Raw genomic sequence first — 22,237 nt, 5'->3', positions numbered from 1 at the left:
AGGTCCCATTTATTCAATGTTGCCCTTAATGTCTGTGCTGCTGGGGTTATACATAGGAAGCAATCTCCTGTGCCCAACTGTTGTAAGGTACTTCCCACTTTCTCTTCTATCAGGTTCAGTGTGTTCAGATTGATATTGAGGTCTTTCATCCATTTGGACTTGAGTTTTGTGCATGGTGATAGATATGGGTCTATTTTCATTCGTCTACAGGTTGACATCCAGTTGTGCCAGCACCATTTGTTGAAGATGCTTTCTTTCTTCCATTGTATGCTTTTAGCTCCTTTATCAAAAATGAGATGTTCATAGGTTTGTGGGTTAAAATCCGGGTCTTCTATACGATTCCATTGGTCGACTTTTCTGTTTTTATGCCAATACCATACTGTTTTCATTACTGTAGCTCTGTAATAGAGTTTGAAGTCAGGCACAACTCAAAGAAGGGAAACACACAAACTCTACTACTAGAAATGTGACCGGAGTGAACAACCACTGGTCATTAATATCACTTAATGTCAATGGACTCAACTCACCCATAAAAAGGCACAGGCTAAGAGATTGGATACGAAAACAGGATCCAACATTCTGCTGTTTACAAGAAACACACCTCAACCACAAAGACAGGCAACTACTCAGAGTAAAGGGCTGGGAAAAGGCTTATCAAGCAAATGGACCTAAGAAACAAGCAGGGGTGGCCATACTAATTTCTAACAAAGTTGATTTCAAACTTGAATCAATCAGAAGAGATGGAGAGGGATATTTTATACTCATAACAGGAACAGTTCATCAGGATGACGTCTCAATCCTGAATATCTATGCCCCTAATATAAAAGCACCCACTTACGTAAATGAACTTTTCTTATAAACTGTAATGGCAAGCAAGATATAGAAATACCAATTTGACTGTTTTTGTTGAAAACCAAAGTCAGTGACAGGAAGTACAAGATCATGAAATCAAATATGGAGATCTTGCCCTGCAGGTCCTGGTGTTCTGAGAAGTCTGTCTGTACAGGCAAGGGAACCATTAACTCATCCACAAAAGGAAGGGGCAGGTCTGAAGTTAAGTATCACAACACAAATCCCCATTTCAGAATAAATCTCATTTACTATGTTTTCTAAGCTTCATAAGAAAGAGAGAGAAGATTTAAAGATGTTGTGGCTAACAAAGTGTTTTCCCTCAGGACGGCACGTGCTTCTCCACGGGGTCTGCTGTGGGATGAGACTGGCTGAGCTTCGTTCATCTCCTCTGTCCTTGCTGCTTCTACGGACTGTGGAATCATACACCCCCTTCCAAAGAGAAACAATCAATGTGATGAATAAATAACAGATTAGCAGAGGTCCCGTTTGAAACCCTAGTCAAATAACTCATTTCTCCAAGCATTAAAACAGCATGGTGAGATTCTGGCCACTGTGGAAAGGTAGACCCAACATAGTCTTTCATGTATATTTTTACATTTCAGAGGGGTCGACAATGGAAGCAAGAGGGATGGGTTCTGGCTAGCCCTTTGGGAAAGGGTGAATGCAAATTATTACTCATTCCCCTTTTCTCAAAGTGTCTCTGAAATGCCAAAGGAGAACCTCACAGGTCAGACTATTTCACAGCTTTGTGCCCCTGTGAACCTGGAGCCCAAGGCTAAACAGCTGTCTGTTATGATTAAATGTAAGAAGCAGTGAGTATATACACAGTTTCATCCAAATGGAAAAGATCACACACTTTTTAAGATAGAATTTTATTGCATCTAAGACATTCTTGATTATAAAGCACATGATTAAACTATGAGAATGTTATTTCTTACATAATGTGTCATAATTCAAGTATACCAAGATGTCGATTGATCAAATACAGTATTTTGTTTAACCTTCTTCCAAAAGAGCCAAAAGTACACCTTCCATAAGTGCTATTATTCATCAGCACTTGTGGAGACATGGAATTCATCACAGAGAGTTATGTACCTCAAGTAATACAACAAGAACTCAATGCAAAGAACAGTAAACTTGGAGTTAGGAGACCTTGGTTAGATCAGCCCTGCTAGGAGTTCCAGTCCTCTTTGAGGAAATATGGATACACTTATATGATGCTTTAGGGAACTTTGTTCTATATGTACCATAATTAAAATGACTTAGATGGCTGTGAGATCAGAGAGAGAGAATTTGTCCATGTCCCTGAGTGCACTAAATGTAATTTTGAAGGCTTAATAAGTTTTGTATAGGAAACCACAGGGTTGATGCTGAGGAAGCCATTGTTATGTCTGGAGTTTATTCCCCATACTGGTATCTTCCATGAGGGGTTGGTTTCCAGAGAGAGCTGAGCAGTTCTTTCTACCTTTTGATGGAAAGGAGTGTGTGTAGTGAGGGAGTCCAGACAGAAGAAGAAAGAGGACCTCAAATGGCTAAAAGTTCCAGGCAGATTGTGCAAAGATGGCACTAGAAGTGTGGACTAGGTTAGGAGAATGCAAGGGGGCAACACTACCAGGCAATTCCATGATCGCAAACCAGAGAGCAGAGTTCAGGTGCTGGGTGAATGCTAAGCAGCCAGCATGAATACCTCGAGTGGGGTCTAAGCCAAAAGACCTGGCAGGAAGGGCAGAGGGAAGGTAGAGTCAGATTCAAAAGAATTCCACAGGTCATAGACTGGGGATGGGTTCAAATAAGGAGAGTGGATAAGGTTGAGCACATGGACCTTGGTAGAAAAAAAAATGGACACTAGGAGATTAGTTCCTGGAAGATGAGGATATGTGCATCTTGAGACAGAGTGTGTTTGGGAACCAATCACCCAACAAGGTTATCGATGGACCTTATGAGATCTACTATCAAATCTGAGATAGAGCAGGACATAAGGCATGACATCAAGATGTTATCAGTCCAGAGCTGTGAGCTAAAGCCAGACAGGCAGGAGGGTCCCGAAGAAAGGATGATCTGGAGAGAACTGGGCAAGCTGTTGGCAAGTATTCAAAGTCAGGAAAAAAAAATGTCAGAAAGTCTTTCTTGCTGCGTTCATCTACACACAGAGTGACATATGCACACATGTATGTGCACACATGCAGGAACACACTAATCCAGGGGCATGATGACACAAGGAAGCTGATGTGTCATGAGGAAGACAAATGACTGACACATGAGTGATCTAAAATGACAAACTGCGCACAGAGCCAGAGACGACCAAAGAAGCTCTCCTAACGTGTGTGTGTGTGTGTGTGTGTGTGTGTGTGTGCAGGTGGGGATAGGGAGTTGTGCATGGCAGCCTCATTTAGAAATGAAGGATACATCAAAGTTAACATGTGACCTCCAGTGAGAGGGGTGGTGGTCTGTTTGCATGGAGGAATAAGAACAATTGAGGAGCTGCAGAGATAGCTCCACTCAACTCCTAGGTCTCCAGTGCAAAGGCCAGGTTTGCAGATGCTTGATTGTGGTCTTGGAGCTGGATCCCTGGGCTCTGAAGCCAGCCAGCCTAGTCAAGTCAGTGAGTTCCAGGTAGGATGAGAGAGAGACCCTGTCTCAAAAACATAAGGTGAAGAGTGATAGGGGAGACACTCAAGATTGACCACTGGTGCACACACATACACAAAAGGAGGAAGACAAGGACAATTTGGCCTGGGATTAAATGGCAGCATTTGTTAGCTCTGCTATCATCACCCATCTCTTTTCCTTAAAAATAAAAGCTTAGAAAGAAAACCAGGACAATGTGATATTGGTGACTAAGCTGAGTGGAGCTTCCCAAGGCCCAAGACCTAGATGCTCCTGACTCTAAATACAACACAGTGCCCATTTGCAGAGGCATATGGGGTAGAAGACAGTGTACAGAGCAAAGGAAGAGTCAATGACAAGAAGCATCATTGGCCATCACATAAGAAGAGGCAAAACCACTTCTACCCTGAAGATGCAGCAATGCTGATCTTTGTGATTATCCTTAGTCCCAATCCCTACAAGACAAAAGTTAACAGAATCGGAGGGGGGAAAAATCCCACACTAACTGTCAGAGGATTTTAACACAATGGATGCAGAAACAAATAGAAGAGACAAAACTTCAGCAAGGACATGGAAGACTGGAATGAAGTGATGGAAAAACAGGATGTGTACCTAAGAGCTGGAGAATAGATTTTATCTCAAGCACACATTAGACAGACCATTATATGCTATACTGTGACTTTCCAAGATGCAAGGCAGGTATATACAGGGATTTACAGTGTAGCAGACTGTGACAGATGGTTGGCCGGATTTTGTCCTTTATTCTCTGCAAGAACAAGAAGCTGAAATGAATGAAATGGACTCACTTGTTTGCAGGTGTCCAGAGCAGCTTTCCTGGCCAGTTGCTGGCCAGCCTTCTTTCCTCCGCTGCTCTCTCCATCCAGGCCTGGGAGGGAAGCGCAGGGTCGGGTTCTGAGCAAAGGGTTCCTCTAGTGACAGTCCTACAGGAGTCCAGATACCAAACATGTACAAGAAAATAGACTGAAGGAGGAAGACAGGCTGCCACCAAGCTCTGGAAGAAGCAAGAATCCTCTCCCCACCTCAGAGAACAGGACCATGAGCAACACTAAGTCTCCACTGTAGGTTTTTAACTTCCTAACTTAAAATACTTCTTTTAAATACTTGGACTTGGATGACTTTCTCCTTTACTAAACTGTGTTGTTGACCACAGTGATCTAGAGAGAAAGGTTGGTCAAACATTTAAAGCACTTTACTAATATGATCCTAGGAGGTCTTTCAGAAAAGTCCATTGTAGGAAATATGGCCTGGAAGGAAGTGTGCCCAAGTCAGTTCCCTGTTACAATCTTGGCTTCACTGTCCAGGGCAAACACCAACACAAGACTGTTTCTGCATGAGCATCCTTAGGCTCGCTTCCCGCGGGGCTGCAGTCCCAGGCCAGCTGCTTTGTACATGCAGAGAGGAGGCTGCTAAGACTCTCAGCAGCAGCAGAGCGATTTGTTTTCTTTGCTCCAGTGAAGCTGACCTTGGCCCCATCACTTCTCACTTTACAGGGTTGTATATTTTTTTCTAGTCACCCACATTTTCTCTTTTTAAAGAAAAATGCTAAAAATAAATGAGCCTTAATACAATGGTGGGGATTTAATATCTGAACACATCTCATTTTGAGGACTTGCTAATAACACTTGCATGACTGTGTCACCCACAATATCATGATCTGTCAGCACCACCCCTCAGTTTGCTATCAGGTGGCCACAGCTCCTACCTGGAAGGATACTGGGAGCTCTGGTGACACTTCACAGGACTTTGTGTCATTATAGTACCATCAGTTAGCACTTGGCTTTCCTTTGGAAACCAGACCAGAAAGGAACCGTAGAGGCATCCCCACTGTGTGTGTGTCCCACAGACTGTGACTGTAGAGGTGTCTTCACTGTGTGTGTGTACCACAAACTGTGACTGTAGAGATGTCCCTACCGTGTAGGTACTACAGACCGTGACTGTGGTTGTGTCTCCACTGTGTGTGTGTACCACGGACTGTGACTGTGGAGGTATCCCTACTGTGTGCACCACAGACTCGTGACAAGGGCAAGAGAGGAGAACGTGGCTGGACCCCCAGAGTGACACAGTAACACTGCTCTATTCGTGTTCCATCAATTGGCAGTGTCTTGTCTGAGAGGCTGTGCCTTTTGAGATTTTAGGAAAGTCTTCAGTTTTCATCACTCTTGTGAATAACACATGGCCAGCAAAAGCCTTAAAGACGATTTAGAGCAAGTGAGATTCATCTGTGGTTAGATAGACTTCTCTGGGACTCCAGTTGCCAGCTTCTCTGAGGTTTCAAAACTACAAGTTTGGGGCAAAGCCAGGCCCTTGCTACTGGTGGGCTTTTATTTTATTTCTCACTTCCTAGCCCCTTCCAATCACAGCCTTCTTCCTCTGGGTTTCCCAGCCCTCAGACCTTCACTACGCTAACACTCCCCACACAGGGAAGCATAGTCAAATGGTAGGTCACTGGAACTGAACATTCGTGAAGAGCTACACACATTCTGATGCATGCACATGTGCGCACACAAACGCATACACCCAAACACATACATACATACATACATGCATACACACATGCACACACCCAAATACATACACACACATATATACACATGCACACACACATGCACAATACACGAACACACATACCAAAACACATAAACCCAAACACATATACACACTTATACACATGCACGCATACATGCACACACACATGCACACACTTGTACACATACACAAGCACATAGGCACACACATGAAAATTACCTTCATGACAATTAAAAATGGGAATTTTTAAAAATGAAGAAAAATTGCTTAAGTTCCTTCCCCTTAATGCATCACAAAACAAGAGAAATAACATACAAATTTGTGTTAGTGCCCTAATTCTCCAATCCTTGTCTACACCATGGTTACCCACATTGTGAGCCTCATATGGATCTCTAAGGATTTTCCATTTCTTCCCCTTCCCACCCCAGTAGTTAGTCACAAAGTGTAGACCTATGCCATCTTAGCATTCCCTGGAAATACAAAGCCTTGGGTCCTACCCTAACATTTCTGAGTCGGAATTTCAATAAGTAGAGCTTGCTTCCAAAGAAGTTCCACACACCAGTGGGAAGCCACCAGGCTAAAGTGGCCAGGTTACCACAAAGGGATGTCTTCTGTTCTATGTGAGAAAACACATACCATCTAGTCAGCTGGGGTCGTCTGGAATTCTTGCCTATGATGACAATCATCTCTGCAGTGTTTTGTCTTTTAGACCAAACCCTCCTTCTCAAGACAGGCTGCAGGGGTGTGGCCTCTTCTGTGTGACACACAACTCTCTGTCACATTCATCCAGCAGCTAAGCTCATTTCGCTCCCAGGGGGAAATTACTAAAAACTAAGTAACTTTAAAAATAAGAACCTCCAAGAAAAAGTTTAGATGGAAGCAAAGTGAGGATAGAGTAAGAAGGGGAAGGAAATAGACACTCGATTTTGTGGTGTGGGGAATTCTAATTTCAAATAAAAGTTCAAAATCAATTCATCTCTGTGAATGAATGAATATGAAGAATAAGGACAGAGACTGCAAAATTGTTGGAATTTTTAAAATACTACCCCAATGGGGAAAAGGTGAAATTAATTTTGCTTCATAAATGAATAAAATCAGTTAATAAAAATAAACATTGTTGAAGTAAAATATATCTGACATAGTTTCCCACTTTAACTATTTTAAATATACAGTTCAGTTTCATTAACTATATTGCCATGGTTGTAAAACCATCTCCATAATCTACCTCTGGAATTTTTCACTTTGAAAACCTGAAATTTTACAGATTAAATTTAACAAGCGAATGAATGAGATCAAGTTTTGGGTAACGTCTAATGCCAAAGCCAGAGCAAAATCCCATCTCTGCTGGCTTCCATGCAGAGAGCTCACGGCTCAAGTTGCTGTGGACTGAACGTTATGTGTTCCCCGTAGGTGCCCACATTTGAACACTTAGTCTGCGCTGTTTGGGAAGGTTTTAAAACCTTTAAAAGGTGGCGCCTTGACGCAGGTGCAAGGTGACCAGCAAGCTTCAAGCTATCTCCATGCACTCCCTGCCATGATGGAATGTATCTTCTTCACATGGAAGCCAGAGTGAACCCTTTCGCCCTCAAGGAGCTTTAGTCTTAGCAAAGTCTGAAGAAACTGAGACACAAGTATCTCTCAAATGTCAGTGTGAATGGCAACCAGGTGGAAGTCTGGTTAAACACAAGTTTCTAGGCACCTTTTGTTTCCGTAGTTCCTGTGTGGGGCCTGAGATTCAGCATGCCAAACAGACGCTAAAGAGACCATACTTTGGCAATCATTGGCCTCAGAGAAGCAGTGTCTCTGTGACCAGAACCAAATTAGGTCTACAACTTACTCTATTTTTTTTTTCATTTTACTTATCTTTTGAGGTCCATTCCCTGCAATGGGATGCTTTGCTCAGCAGTGATGCAGGTGGATGACCTTGGTCCTGCCTCAACTTACTCTTTTTATCTCAAATTTCAACATGGCCTCCTCACTGGGTGCTCTGATGATCTTTCAGCTTTGTAATAAAGTGAGAGACACTTTGTGAACCTCTATTCCATGACAAACTGCCTCCAATTTTTCTTTTGATTTATCCAAATTGATCTGCAACACTGGCTTTGAAAATCCCCCTTGGATACATCTAAAATACATCAGTCGGATTCAACTATCTTTCAGAAAACACCAGCTCCTGGAGCAAAGGCCGCATGCCCACAGGACAGTTCCTTCCCTCCGGGAGCTCCTTGATAGCTACCTTGATGCCCAGGAAATAATGTCCAGGCAGGAAAGGTGCCTGCTGCATGAGCTTGGGAGAATTTAAGCATCCCTTAGTCCAAATGCGCAGGAATTTCTCCCCCAGTTGGATGGCTGTGTCTTGGTACTGGTTGGAGAGCAAAGGCTGAAAACTCGTCTAGACCATGACAGTCACTGGGGATTGAAGATTCACTGGAGCATAGCCAACACTGACTTGTGGGATGGGGGAGTAAAAATTTCATGGATGTATGCCATAGTTTTGTTCCTGAATGCCCCTCTGAGCCTCACACATTGAAGCCCTGGTCACCATCAAGTAGTAGTGGCACCTTTAGGAGGCAAACTCTAGTGGAAAGAGGTTAATTCCCTGAGGTTATATCCATGAAGGTGCTATTTGGGTCTGAATCCTTCTTGCCCCTAGCCTTCCTGAAGCGAGCAGCCTCCTTTGGCACCTGTTCCCACGTGGGTAAGCACGTGCCTGGAGCAACAGAGCCAAGGGACTATGAGCTGAAACCTCTGAATAAGAAGCCCAGATAAACCTTTCTTTAAACTGAGTGGCTCGGGTATGTGTGATAATGACAGAAAGCAGACAAATGCAGCCTCTATCAATCTAGTTTCCCATTTTAGGGCAATAGAGGAAAAACAAAAGGCAGAGCTTTATTGGGGGAGGGGGCAGAGCAGTCGGAGTCTGGGGTAGAAATTTGAACAGTGGAACACAGATGACCCGGGAAGCATAAGGCGTGAGTGCAGGCACATGGTGGGACAGTAATAAACAGGGCACCTGAGAAGATGGGGGGCGGGGGATAACCTATGTATGGCCCGGGAGAACCCTGTTCATTTTGTAAGAAGTATCTGAATATTCTGCTAAAGGCGCATGTTTTTTAAACCTGTGCAGGTGAAGTGCACATTCTGAGAGCTCAGGGGCAGCCCAAGGCTTTCAGTCTGCAATCTCAACCCAAACAAATATTTGTGAAACCCCACAAAAAGATAGACCAGGCCACCAAAGACAGAGAAGATGTGAAAGCCGGTGGAGTGAGATGCGGGATAGTCTGGAGAAGAAAGGCGCTGGGAAGGAAGAGGGGGATTATTGGACAGAGAACACTCAGTAGAGCCTGTCTGCATGTATCAGGTTTGCCAGATAACTGTGCCACCTACTTCCCAGAGCCTGTGGGGAATCCACACTCACAGTTGCACCCTAAATATAGCCCTCACTTTGATAACTGAGACATTATCTGACCTGGTTATGGCAAAATTCCAAGACTCAGAGACTCCAGGGCTGGTCAAGAAGGGACCACCAAGTCCTTTGCTTTTGGGATGAGTGTTTCCGAGCCTAATACACAGCAGAAGTGGCTACACCTGCGAAGATTGATGGAGACACCAAGAACTGGGTGACCATACAACATACACATATTGAAGCATCATTTATGCATTTAGTTTATACCTTAATTCTACTTAATTTTCTGTAAGTAATTCCAATTTCATAGAAGAACTCAATAAAAGTTAGTTAACTTTTCTGGGTCCATACAGTCAGAGAGTGAAAATGCTGGGGATTTTTGTTTGTTTGTTTGTTTTTGTTTTTAATTTTTTTTTAACCTGGGTCTCCTGATGTTCCTTTTCCACATATTGCTGTTGGAGCTAAATCAACTTGAATTGCTGTCATACTAGTCTAGCAATAAACCTTCATAGCCTAGCAATGTAATATACTAGAGCAAATACAAGGTAAGGGCATTGGAGACAAACGGGAATAAGTCTAAGATGCACCACTCGCTAACATGCAAACTAACTCCCTTCCTCTTGATCCCCTATCAGCCCTGCATCAGTGGCACACAGGTGGTATGGCCCTGGGGAATGCCACGAATAACTCATTAGCAACACAGAAAAGCATCTGTCCCGGTGCCTGGCCCAGGTGAGGCGTCCTGTAATCCGAACGCTCCTTTCCCCATTCTTGGGAGGACTAGGCCGTTTCTACAAAATATGCTGGACTGCCCTCCCTCTTCATCCAAGATACCTGGTCACTTAGCTAGGCACCATAGGTAGGGAGCGTCTGATGCAACTTCCCCGAAACCCAGAAAAATGACAAGGCTTCACGTTTGCCTCAGCCCTGATACTCCTTGGAGATATCAACCCCAAGAGTGTATTGTTCCAAGCATATTGATTTCATATCCGTTGGGACTGGGCTCACAAAAACTTTAGGTTAAGCTAAATTAACCTGCCTTTCCATAGAACCTCCCAGAGAATTCGTAAGATTAAGATACTTTGTGACATTCCAAAGAGAGTATGGAATCCTCAGCTTTACTGACATTTACTTCACATCCCTGTACTCTGCTGAGAGAAGATCATGGCGGCCCCCAAAGTTTTCTACCACATGGACCTTTCTAGTGCCCCCCCTTCCTTCCTGCATAAAAACATCCATTATCTCTAAGGACAGTGAAATTTGTGTCTACATCTCAGAGAACTACCACCAGAGTTCAGAAAGTTGCATACAGCCTGTGAGGGAGCTAATAGGTGGGTACAGCCATCTACAGGCGATTTGTGGTACTGCACAGTAAGTGCCAAGAAGCACTAACTGACAGAGAAGGGTGCCCTAAGGAACCCTTTCTTCCTAAGCACCTAGAAATACTCTAATTAAGATGGAGTTCACAGCAAGAGTTTGACCTTGTGTTCCTGTTTGGTGGATGTGGATGAGGCACGACCTTATTCTAGACATTTCCTCAGGAAGCTATATGCGTCAAATTATACACAAGTTAGCCCAACTGCACTTTCTTTCAGTGACAATTTCATTGAATAAAGACGACCACTTTTCTGTGACAGCAAGGGGTACTCAATAGTTCACACACACACACACACACAGAGAGAGAGAGAGAGAGAGAGAGAGAGAGAGAGAGAGAGAGAGAGATCCATTTTAATGATTAAAGCCTCACAACGTTTTCCTATAACCTGATTGGGGTTTTGTGTCTTTTGAAACCTAAACTTCCCTTCAATAGTGTTCAGTCAACAACACTGACGTCATATGAATACCATATTCTGTACCACACTTTGTGAGGAAAAACCTCGACGGAAGCATGTTGATTTGCTTGTACCGGATAGCACGGATGTGTTTAGGAACCTGAGGGAGGTCTGAGAACCTTCCAGGTAGTTAAGAGAAGAGAGTTGTATGCTGGGACAGATCACGCCTCTTATTCTAGAACCATGCCTTCCAGATGCACGGTTCCAAACCAGGCACGAGAGTGGATGCCACGCGAAACCTGCAAAGACTACAGACAAATTTCTGTTCCTGCCAACTAATCAGAGTGGCGGCGGCAGTTCCTAGCCTAAAAAAAAAAAAAAAAAAAAAAAACTGGAATTTCACCCTATGAGAAACGGGTTGAAAGATATTTACAGATTACAAATAGAATTTCCCAGGGTGTAAGGGGGCTTCGTGGGATTTAGTTAAGAAGGGTGGCTGTACCGAAGTAGAGAATGTTTGCCTTTTCCAGTAACGGAAGGTGAATCCATGCCTCACGAACACTTGCTGTTTGAGAATCCTTATGTAGAAAATTTGTTCTTTCTTAAAAAAAGAAAGAAAGAAAATTATCCAAGTGAAAATAAACTTTGCTGTTGAATTAAAGTAATTCTGAATTACCCCAGATGACTGATAATTTATAATTAATTAAGTAAATCAATGCATGATTATAATCTGAAAATCCAAATTCCAGAAATCTCACATTCGTGTTTATCATTTAAAAATCCCTTAACCAAGTCTGCGCCACTTTGCTCTTTCTTTCTTGTTTCTTCATAAGTTATCTAAGATCTTTGTAGAAAAAACAAGCATGAATGTAAGTTTTCATATTAAAGCCTATTGTGCCAAGAACCTGAGACTAGAGAGTTTCTGGGCCTAGAGAAGAACTTGATATTACTATTCCATTAATGAAATATAGCAATTGCTTTTGGGAGCCTTTTCCTCCCATTGGGTTGCCTCACCCAGCCTTAATATGAGGGGATGCGCCAAGTCTTATTACAGTTTGATATGCCGTGCTTGGTTGATACCCCCGGGGGAGCCTGTCCTTTTCTGAAGGAAAATGGAGGAGTGAGTGGATCCTGAGGAGAGGGGAGGTGGGGGAGGAGCTTGGAAGAGAGGAGGGTCTTAATTTGGGTTTCTCTTGCTGTGGAAGGACACCATGACCATGGCAACTCTTATAAAGAAAAACATTGAATTGGGGATAGCTTACAGTTCAGAGGTTTATTGCCTTATGGTCATGAAAAGAAACATGGCAGCACCCAGGCAGACATGGTGCTGGAGAAGGAGTTGCGAGTTCTACATCTTGATCTGCTGGCAGCAGGAGGAGATGTGTGTCACACTGGGAATAGTTTGAGCATTCCCAGTATAAGACCTCAAAACCAACCTCCACAGTTACATACTTTTAAAAGGCCACATCTACTCCAACAAGGCCATACCGCCTCATAGTGCCACTCCCTATGGGCCAAGCATTCAAACACATGAGTCTATGGGGGCCATTTCTATTCAAACCACCACAAAGAGGGAGAGGAAACTGTGATCAGGGTGTAATATATGAGAGAAGAATAAATAAAATAAAAATAAAACATGGCAATAAAATGACTCAGATGAGATGTGGCTATAAACATAGATCATTGCATAGCTTAGCCCTCATCAGAGAAACTTTTTCTTGGAGTGGATGGGAATTAACACAGACCAATGACTGGACAATGTGCAGAGAGTTAGAGACTCTGGAGCTCTCAGTTTGAAATGGGATGTCTTTGTCAAACCCCTCCCCTCAGGGCTCAGGGAGCAGTTTGGAAGAGGAGCCAGAGGGGATGGATGACTCCAGGAAACAAAGTCTTCCAGGCCCAGAAGGACCGATGCACACGTGAACCCACAGAGACTGTGTGGCAGTGTGCATACGACCTGCACGGGTTCAAGGCAGATGGGATCCCAGCCCTGAGAGAGGGAAGCAGACACAGAGTCTCACCACTAACCAGGAAGCCACTTGCAATTGATACATGATAGCAAAGGGAAATACAGTTTTCTCCAAACCCTGAGACGACACTTATTCCTACACCCATGAAAGAATCAATGCAATTCAAAGGGCATGGAACTCACAGGATGAAATGGGGTCTAAAACCAGACCCCTGCCTACAATAAGAAATCATGTGTGTGCATACATGTGCATATGCATACACACATGTTTGCGGAGGTCAGAGAACAACCTCTGGACTTAGTTCTACCTTACTGAGCCAGAGTCTGTCTTGTTTCTGCACTGTACTAGCCGGCCTGGGAGCTTCTGGACCATTCTGCTCACTGCACCTCCTATTTACCCCACAGGAGTTCTAGAATTATAGATGTGCACCACATTATCAGATTCTTTTACTATATATTCCAGGGATCCAACTTAGGTTACTAGCCTTGCAAAGAAAATGCTTTTAGTAACTCGGTCAACTCTAAAGAAGAAACTTTTTGAAGAAAAACATTCAAGCCTTAGTAGATGATACAACTTCCTTGAGGCTGAGGCTAAGGATGTAAAGTTAGAGAGGGACTGCAAGAAAGCTTCTAAAATGTTTGGTGTCCTTTTCTCTCCATCTGGATGTCATGCAAGTAATTACTGATGTCAAAACTAATCAAGCTGTAAACATAGTACTGGTTCATATCCTAGTTTCCTTTCTGTTACTGTAGTCAAATACACTGACCAAACGAAAAGTAGGGCGTTTTGGTTTATAATTCCAGAGCACAGTTTCCCCACTAAAGAAAATCAGAGCAAAAAAATCAAGCAGGAGCTTAAGAAGAAACAGTGGAGGCACTACTAGCTGGCTTGTTCACTCTTATGCTCAGCTAGCTTCCCATATAAACCAAGACAACCTTCCTAGGGAATGGTGCTTCCCACAGTGGACTGAGTCCTCCTTAATTCATCAGCCATCAAGAAAATCCCCACAGACATGCCCACATGCCAACCTCTTCTGAACAACAAAGTCTTTCTGCTCCAATGACTCTAGACTGTGCCAAGTTGAAAATCAAAGCTACTTGGGACAGTGTGCTTAGCATTTTACATAAAACCTTAATTAAATTTATAATATATATTTAATTGACTAAGTCATATGATTATAAATGTTAATAATTTAATTAAACAGCTTTTACCATGTTTTACTTAATTATGAAATTAATCTTTATTGTTACATATAGATGTGTATATAGATATGAATAACTGCATCAATACAACCTGTTGAATCTCTTTAGTGTTGCATATATGTTTTTTTTTCAGGGCTAATCCCTTGGTATTAAATAACTATTAGGGAACTAGTCCCTGGCAAAAACTAATTCTTCTCTCAGTAGTCATTAATTGCTTACAGTTCTTCAACCAACAAGAGCCCTGTGAGGTTTCTCCCATGCGTGCTGGCACATCAGTTAGTGTTGTACTGTTCAGATCTTGTTAGGCTGTTATATTGTTTTGATTTCATGTGTGTCACTTCCCTATCGCATATATAAGATGCAATATCCAGCAGACTTCCTGGGCCTCCGGTTTTGACGATCTTTCCACCTCCCTTCCACTGTGTTCTCTGAGCTTGGTGTAGAGGTTATGTTGTAGATTTATCTTCTGGGTGTGGGCACCTCATATCCAGTTAGTCTCTAAATTTTGACCAATTCTGGCTTTTGTTGATGGTGTCCATTTGTTACAAAAAATAATCTTCTTTAATGATGGAAAGAGCTACACTTAACTGCTGGCAGCAGGATGAGTTTTAACTGATTAGATGTTGAACACTGGTCCTACCTATTTGTCAAATTTGTCAAATTCGGGACTTAATAGTTTTTGTTTGCTTGGCTCTTTTTGTTAGTGGTGGAGGCATTTTGTTTGGTTATAGTATTTTTAGGTGTCAATTTAGACCAAGCATTAAAACTGAACGGTGAAAAGAACCAGCACATTCTACCACAAGAGCAAGGGGTCCCGTGACCAGAGCTTGGCTCTCAGATAATGAACCAGCAGGCTGGACACTGAAGTCCCAGGGAGTTCAGTTATCAGGGGCTCCTCTCAGGTGCTGGTGAAGTGGAACACCAGTCTCCCAATAATGCTCATCACAACTTTGAACAAGTGAACTCTTGACAGTCCTTGCTGGTGGGGGAGTAGCCTCCTCCAAGTCCCAAGAGCTTGGATAGAGAGAGGAACTGCCTTCAAGGGCTAATCCACCTCTGTACATGGCTGTGTGTTCTCTATTGATGTCCTGGCCTCCCTTAAAGCTTTTAACAAGGAAGATCTTAATTTTCTGTAAGTTTAAAGGTGAAAATGCATTTCTTGAAAATGTCGATTCCTCATGTGTTACAAACCTTTAAGAGTACTTAAAGCTTGTGGCAGTAGTGTCCCCGGGATTCTTGCTTCAAGAGGCACTGATTTAAGTCAAACTAACAAGCATGCTCATATTTCTGTACACATCCCTAGGGATCCAGAGTCACAGAAGTCGCTTCTAGATACTGTGGGCAGTAGGCAGAGTAAATGAATGGTGTCACAGGCCAGTGCAGACAGGCATAAGTTAGGCACAAAGTTTTGTTGGAATAGTTAGGGAGACTCCACAGAAGAAGTTGGTTTGACTGTTTCTTGATATGATCCACATGTTGCAGGAATTTAATGTTAGGGAATAAAACATAGTGAGGGAAGTTCAATTCCCCAACAGTACTGATGCCCAGGAGAACTACTCTTGTTGATGTTTTTGACTCTCTCTTGCTTCCAGGTCTCCATCCTAAAAGTATTAGCTCATTTTGAGCCTGACATGGCCTTATCCTCAGAGCAAACCATGTGACTAGAACATCCGAAAGAGGGGCTTTGATGTGGGGGTCGCCTCATTGCCAACTTCATTTTACAGGCACAATGGTAAAAAGGCAGCAATCCACTTGCCCTCCAAGTTTCCATATTGCCTCGGAGGCACACATCCAGCCTGGCTCTTGCTTCCTTGGAGGAGGAATTCTATCCCCAGCTCCAGGGGTACCCAGTGTGGCCCACAGGGGTCAGAGAATACGGTACAAGAAGACGGAGTGGGAAAAGGCAAGGACTGCCTGAGGCTGGCAAGAAAGAATGTCACGTGCTTTCAAGAGAAGATTATACTGTAGCCTGGAGGTCAAGAAATCCCTTCTAGGATCATTAGGCATGAACATAACACAATGTTTCATGTTCTAGAAAAGTCCTCCCACCACTATGGGGAATATAAAGCAACCTGGGCTGAATAAGGAGATCTTTGACAAGAAGAGGCTTAAAGGAGGAGCCCCGTAAAAACTGAGACGGGGGAATCGCTGGGCTTCATGGCTGAGTGAATGAATGTGGAAGATGAAGGGAGAATGAAGGTGCTAGAGTCCGTAAGCCAAGAGATGCTGCTGACAATAACTCTAACCTGAGCTGTTCACTGCCTCAGGACCAGGAGTATGAAGATGAATTTAGGCTGAATTCTAACTGGATGCACCAGGACTTTTGTACCTCATGAATGGCCTTGGATGGATCTACGGCAGGACCACTGTGTACCAGTTGTCATTTGATGGAGGAGAGTAGATGATGAGGTCTTCTGTGGACCTTTCGTGCCACTTCAGGGAAGCAGACTACGGACTTTAAAGACCATGCATATATAAAATATATTTTGATCATATTTGCCCCATTACTCCTGCTTTTGCCCCTCACTCCCACTGAACATTTTCTTCCGGACAAGTTTCCCTCATGCTTCCATGTCTTTCTGGTCTGTTGCTGGGCCCACTGCATTATTTAGGGTTAGCTGCACAAACACGAGTGGGACATTGTTTACTAAAGCATGGGCAACACACCAGTGGCTACAATGCTGAAGAAAACGACTCTGCTTCCCCAAAGAAGTTCCTCAAGGAAGACTGGAACATCATGAGCCCTTTCCTGAACCATGACGGAATATTGTTAGGCCCAATCATGTGCAAGCACCGGGCAGGTTGGTTCATGAGTATGATGACCATGCCCTAGCTCTGGAGACCCATGAAAGGCTGAAGACAGGATTTCACAACTTTCCCCACCCTTTGGCTTCAACGTTCTTTGTGCCCCCATTCTTCCACAATATTCCCTGAGACTTGAAAGTGATAATACACTGACCCTCTCTAGGCCTGAGAACTCAACAGTCACTTATTCTCAGAATTTTAATTAATTATAAGCCTCTGAATTAACCATCATACATTACAAACAGAAGCTTCCTTGACCAAGGTTGAGAGCAATACTAACCTGTGGATGGCCAAAGTATTTATAAGGTAATATAACACCATATCCATGTATGAATATACATACATACATAATGAATCAACATCAGTAGGTTTCTCCCTGAGGCCTCTGACCTCCAGAACCAAGGGGTTTTGACCAGGTTTAAGTACCAGGCATCCTGTGAAATGTAATTGGTTACCCCGATAACAGTCCTACCGTGCCACTGCTGAACGAGTAAGTCCATCTTGCCTGTCAAGCCGGTGTTAGAGCACACAAGGCTCACAGGTGAGTAAGGCTGTTGAAGTCTTTTCTCCCTGAGCAGCTTGCACAGTGCCTTCTGACACTATGAGAGACAGCCAACAGGGGGAGATCTTCCAGCTCAGCTCCAGCTTGAGTTTTCTATGTCCTGCAATCAAAGTGTGTAGTGTCCTTAGCAATAATGTCTTACTATCTGGCTCTCGTGAGCAGCCAAGAACAATGCACTAGCCTGTATTGTTGGTCAAGGTCTACAGCGCCTTCCTGACCAACAGCTCACAGGAAGGTATCCCTCACCTGGCACTGGGATTTTCTTCTGATAAACTATGACTTTGGGGAATAGTATTATTCACCATGCAGCCTACCTCTGCTTAAACTCTTATATTACTATTATTTAAACTCATATATTAATAATAATGTTGTATTTTTAATCAACTTACACAGTAATAGGTTTCCATGTAGTTTCTCCATAGATCCTTTATTTTGTTTTGCTCTCCCCACTCCTCCCTTGTACCCATGTCCCTGTCCCCAGCCCTACTCTAATCACAAAATGTAAATACAGTGATGGTCGGAGGGGGAGGACTGAGGAAGAAGAAACCATTTATTTCCTTTCCTAATATCATCAACACAAACTTTGAGTTTCCTTGTCCCAGACCTTGGTGTAAGCATGGCCACATCCAATCATAGTCTCTTAAAGGGTTATTATCTTAAACCATAAAGACTTGAGCTCTTTGTGTTATTAGAAAAAAATTAGACAGATCTTTGGCAGAACTGAATAGTAGCATTAATGCAGTTAAATCTAACCGAATAAGACTCAACTGACCCTGATATTTTATACATATTGACTCAGCCCACTCGAGTGGGGACCCCTATAGCTGAAGCAGCTTTCAAAGCTTTGGAATAGCTCAGCATCATCAGTTGATGTAGAGGAATCTTGACTCACAAACAAGAATCTTGCATCCTGGATTTCTCAGCCCTCTTTTGGCTTTAGGCTCACAGTCCTGTCTCACGGGTCAGCAGAACATTGAGCATCAGCATTCAGGGGTCTGTCTCGACCCTGAGCGTGAGCCACGGGATTCTTTCTGAAGTGGGGCCCTCACCTGGTCCTTGCCTTCCACACACAGTTCATGACTGCCCTGTGGTCAGTCTCACACTTAAGCACAGAATTCCTCTGAGGCTCTTTGACTCTGTCTGCCAGAAGAGCTGTGAAGGTGTCATGATCTTTTTGTCATGGGAAAAGAAGTCAGGGGTTTGCTCCTTGCATCAACCAGCTGCCCAGGGAAAGAGTGTGACCTTGGGCCAGAAAGATCTTTCCAGCCAAGGACGCTGCCAGCAGTATACCCAGAATGAATAGAGGTAGTCATTCTGCTGACAGGAAGCAAGGGGAGTCTACAATAGTATTAGCTGTTTCTCATGTTGGGGGGTTGGCAGCCCAAGAAGGGTGCCACAGGGCCTTCTACTCTTTTAGGCCACTTTCCTGTTCCCTGATCTATACTCAAAAACCGGCAGTCAAATGATTCTCCCACAGGGTTCTAGCAGAGCCCAAGAGAGCCCCCAAGATGATTGTCACCAGTTTACCACTACTACAACCAAACCCACAGTCTAGGGGAACACTTCTATTTCTCTCTCCTCTGGGTGCCTCCTACCACTGCCGTGTTGCCTCCTCTGCTAGACTATTTTCCCCAAGGACAGATGCCATCAAGCGTAAGACACAAATCAAACAGAACCAATCCATATTTCTGTCCCGCCCCCCATATCTCTCAGGACAAGGAACATGGGGAAAGCTGTTTATCCAACTCTCAGAAACATACAGAAACAGAAGAAAAGCTTAAGTAAATATGACCGGTTTTCCGCATACCCTAAGCCTGACCAAGAACTAGAGAAGGCAGCGGTGCTGGACCTCACCAGCTCTTCCAGGAATCGCCATGCCCCGCTGCTTCAGATCCCTGCAGCAGGGACCCTCTTTCCTTTATTCTGAGTGCTCTGACTGCACAGAGGAGTAAAATCAACAATACACTGTCCAAGGCACGGGAAACATCTTACTCACTTGCGATGAATGAGCGCAGTTCCCTTTCTGCACCCACCTCTGCTCCTCACTCCTCCCCAGCAGCTCCTTCCATGCCTGGCGCCCATCACAGCTCCTTGCCTCACTAGGTCTTGTTAACTTTGTCCTGTGATTAGAGGCTGTCTGAGGGCCACATCTACCAGAAGACGGGACTTGAGAAGTCGGTCTTCAGGGGCTCTGGCAACTTTCTCCTCTTTAAGCCTTGACCTGTAGCTCCTTTTGACAATTCTTCCTCGGTGTCTACAGTGTCGGTGAGTCCACCCGATCTCATTCTTGACGAGTGCCTTGTTTTGCTGAATCTCTGCTCTCTTTGTATGCCCTGGAGTATTTATAGAACAATGCAAAGAATCAAAATGGATTTATAGAAAGGCATGTCTCTAGTAAAATAGCACCAGGAAATCCACCTCTGCACTATCTAGCCACATCTAAACTATGCTGCAAATGGGTAAGGATCAGCCTTGTGGTAAAGAGGGACTGCCTTATACACTGAACCCCAAAGGCTGCATCCTGTCAGAAATGTTTCGCATGGATCCTGCCTCAGCGTACTTGGGACACGATTCGTGAACTGCTCTGCCCAAAATGAACAAAAGCTTGAGGTAACAAGGCTTTGAAGGAGGAAAAGAGAAGACTAACTAAAGCAGGGGTCCACACAAGCCTCCTGCTGTGAGCCCCTGGCTCAGCTCTCACAGGCCTCCTACTTGGCCTAGAGCTGCAAGGCGTTGCCTCTTCAGAGCCTCCTGTGTGGAACAAAAAGCCATGAATGGCGGGTCTGGGTTCTGGGTGTGCAATGACCTCTCCTGCTGAGACTTTAAGGGGTCTGTCCAGTTTGGGGCAGCCAAGTCCAAGGACCCAGAAGTCACCCAGTGAAGAACTGTCCCCACCCGTCTCCCCCAATGCCCAAAGCAATGACTGTTTTCTCCAGTGTAGGGCTCCTCTGGTCTAAATCTGCATTTTAGCTACAATTCCCAGAGTACTCTGAGGGCATGCAAATAATGTCTATTATTTCTGCTTCTCTTATGGGAGACCCATGTGGGACTCACATCACAAAGAAAACCAAACCCCTCTCTACAGGGCCCACAGGAATTCCAGTGGTGGTGACATCCTGCTCTGCCGCCTGCTGCCAGCCGCCAGCCGCCAGCCTCCAGCCGTGTATCTAGGGCAGGAGAGTTGGTAGGTAGGTGAACGAATGAAATTTGTCTTGATCCCTGCTGTGAGCCAGGCTCTCCCTGAAGTCCTTTCCAGTGTTACCTTGGAAAGTCCTAACAGCGAGGGGGACCTACTGTTTCCCCAAAGAAGATTTAGGGAGGCCATCGGCCTACCCACCGTTACAGTCACGGGTGACGGGCACTGAACGATTTGGATGTCCTACAAGCACTGTGTCAAATGAACAGGGAGAAGTAGGTCGTTCCCCGGGAGCCACCCACCTTCAGAACTGAAGAAATGACACACCCGGGAAATAGGGAGAGACCATACAGAAATTCAAACTTATAGAGAAAGATGTCTGGAAAAGGAGGCACGCCAATGACGGTGGCAGGATACGGAAACCCCGCCAGGGTAGACTCACTGCTGTGAAGGCCGTATCACTGTCTGGAGGATATGATAGGTGTGTGTAATTCCCGGGGCAGTCAGCAGGCTGGACCACAGTCACAGGTCCAAGTTTACTGCAAAACTTTGCCCCCTTCCAGAATTATGTTGTGTGTGCGTCTGCCCAGATTATTTTTGAGGCAGTCAGAGATCAACTGTACACTGGCGCCACCTAGTGTTGGCGTTACTTCGATCGCTCTTTTACTGACACTCGCTTTAGCAGATCTCTGAGATACCCTTGAACCCTGGAGAGCACAGCGATTTGTCTAAGGACAAGGCTGCAATGGGGTAAGAACTAGTTTCCTAATCACCAGTCCTAAAGAGCTGAAGCCAGGGAGAAGGGGCCCTACAAGATTCCTGCTCAAGCCCATGTTCACCAGTGTTTACCTTCCACCTATACAAAATGAGGCAGGGATTTGATTTTTAAACAAAAAACAAAGGAAGGCAGGAAGAGAAACTTCCCACAGCAAAAGAGCTCAGGAACTCTAAAATGCGCGTGCGCGCACACACACCGTGGAAGGGTGCAGGATTTTATACAGATATATGTGTGTGTGTGTGTGTGTGTGTGTGTGTGTGTGTGTGTGTGAAAACCTATAAAATAAGTAAATTGCTGCGAGCTTTGGTCCTTTAACAATCACTAAAGACCTTTTGTTAATGGGCCACTCCTAGCTGAGCTGATGCTCTCACAGTTGGAGGCTTTCTGCTCCATCCAATGGGTTCTCCTTCCTAACCAGGATCTCCATAGAACAGTCTGGCTAAGTAGATACTGTGGGGAGCTTGTCGGAAGAGGTGGTCTGATAGCTGTCCTCCCTATAGGAAAGTGACAGATAGCCTTCACCCAGAGGGACCTGAGAGCGCTCCTTCTCAGCGCTGCCTCCGTGGCTTCAGGCTCAGTCCCCAAGCCCAGCTCCCCAAA

The sequence above is a fragment of the Alexandromys fortis genome, unplaced genomic scaffold (assembly GCF_014885135.2).
Source record: "Alexandromys fortis isolate MF-2015 unplaced genomic scaffold, M_Fortis_MF-2015_v1.1 scaffold_204, whole genome shotgun sequence".
NCBI classification, from domain to species: domain Eukaryota; kingdom Metazoa; phylum Chordata; class Mammalia; order Rodentia; family Cricetidae; genus Alexandromys; species Alexandromys fortis.
The sequence above is the reverse complement of the archived record's forward strand: the minus strand, read 5'-3'. Positions refer to the sequence as shown.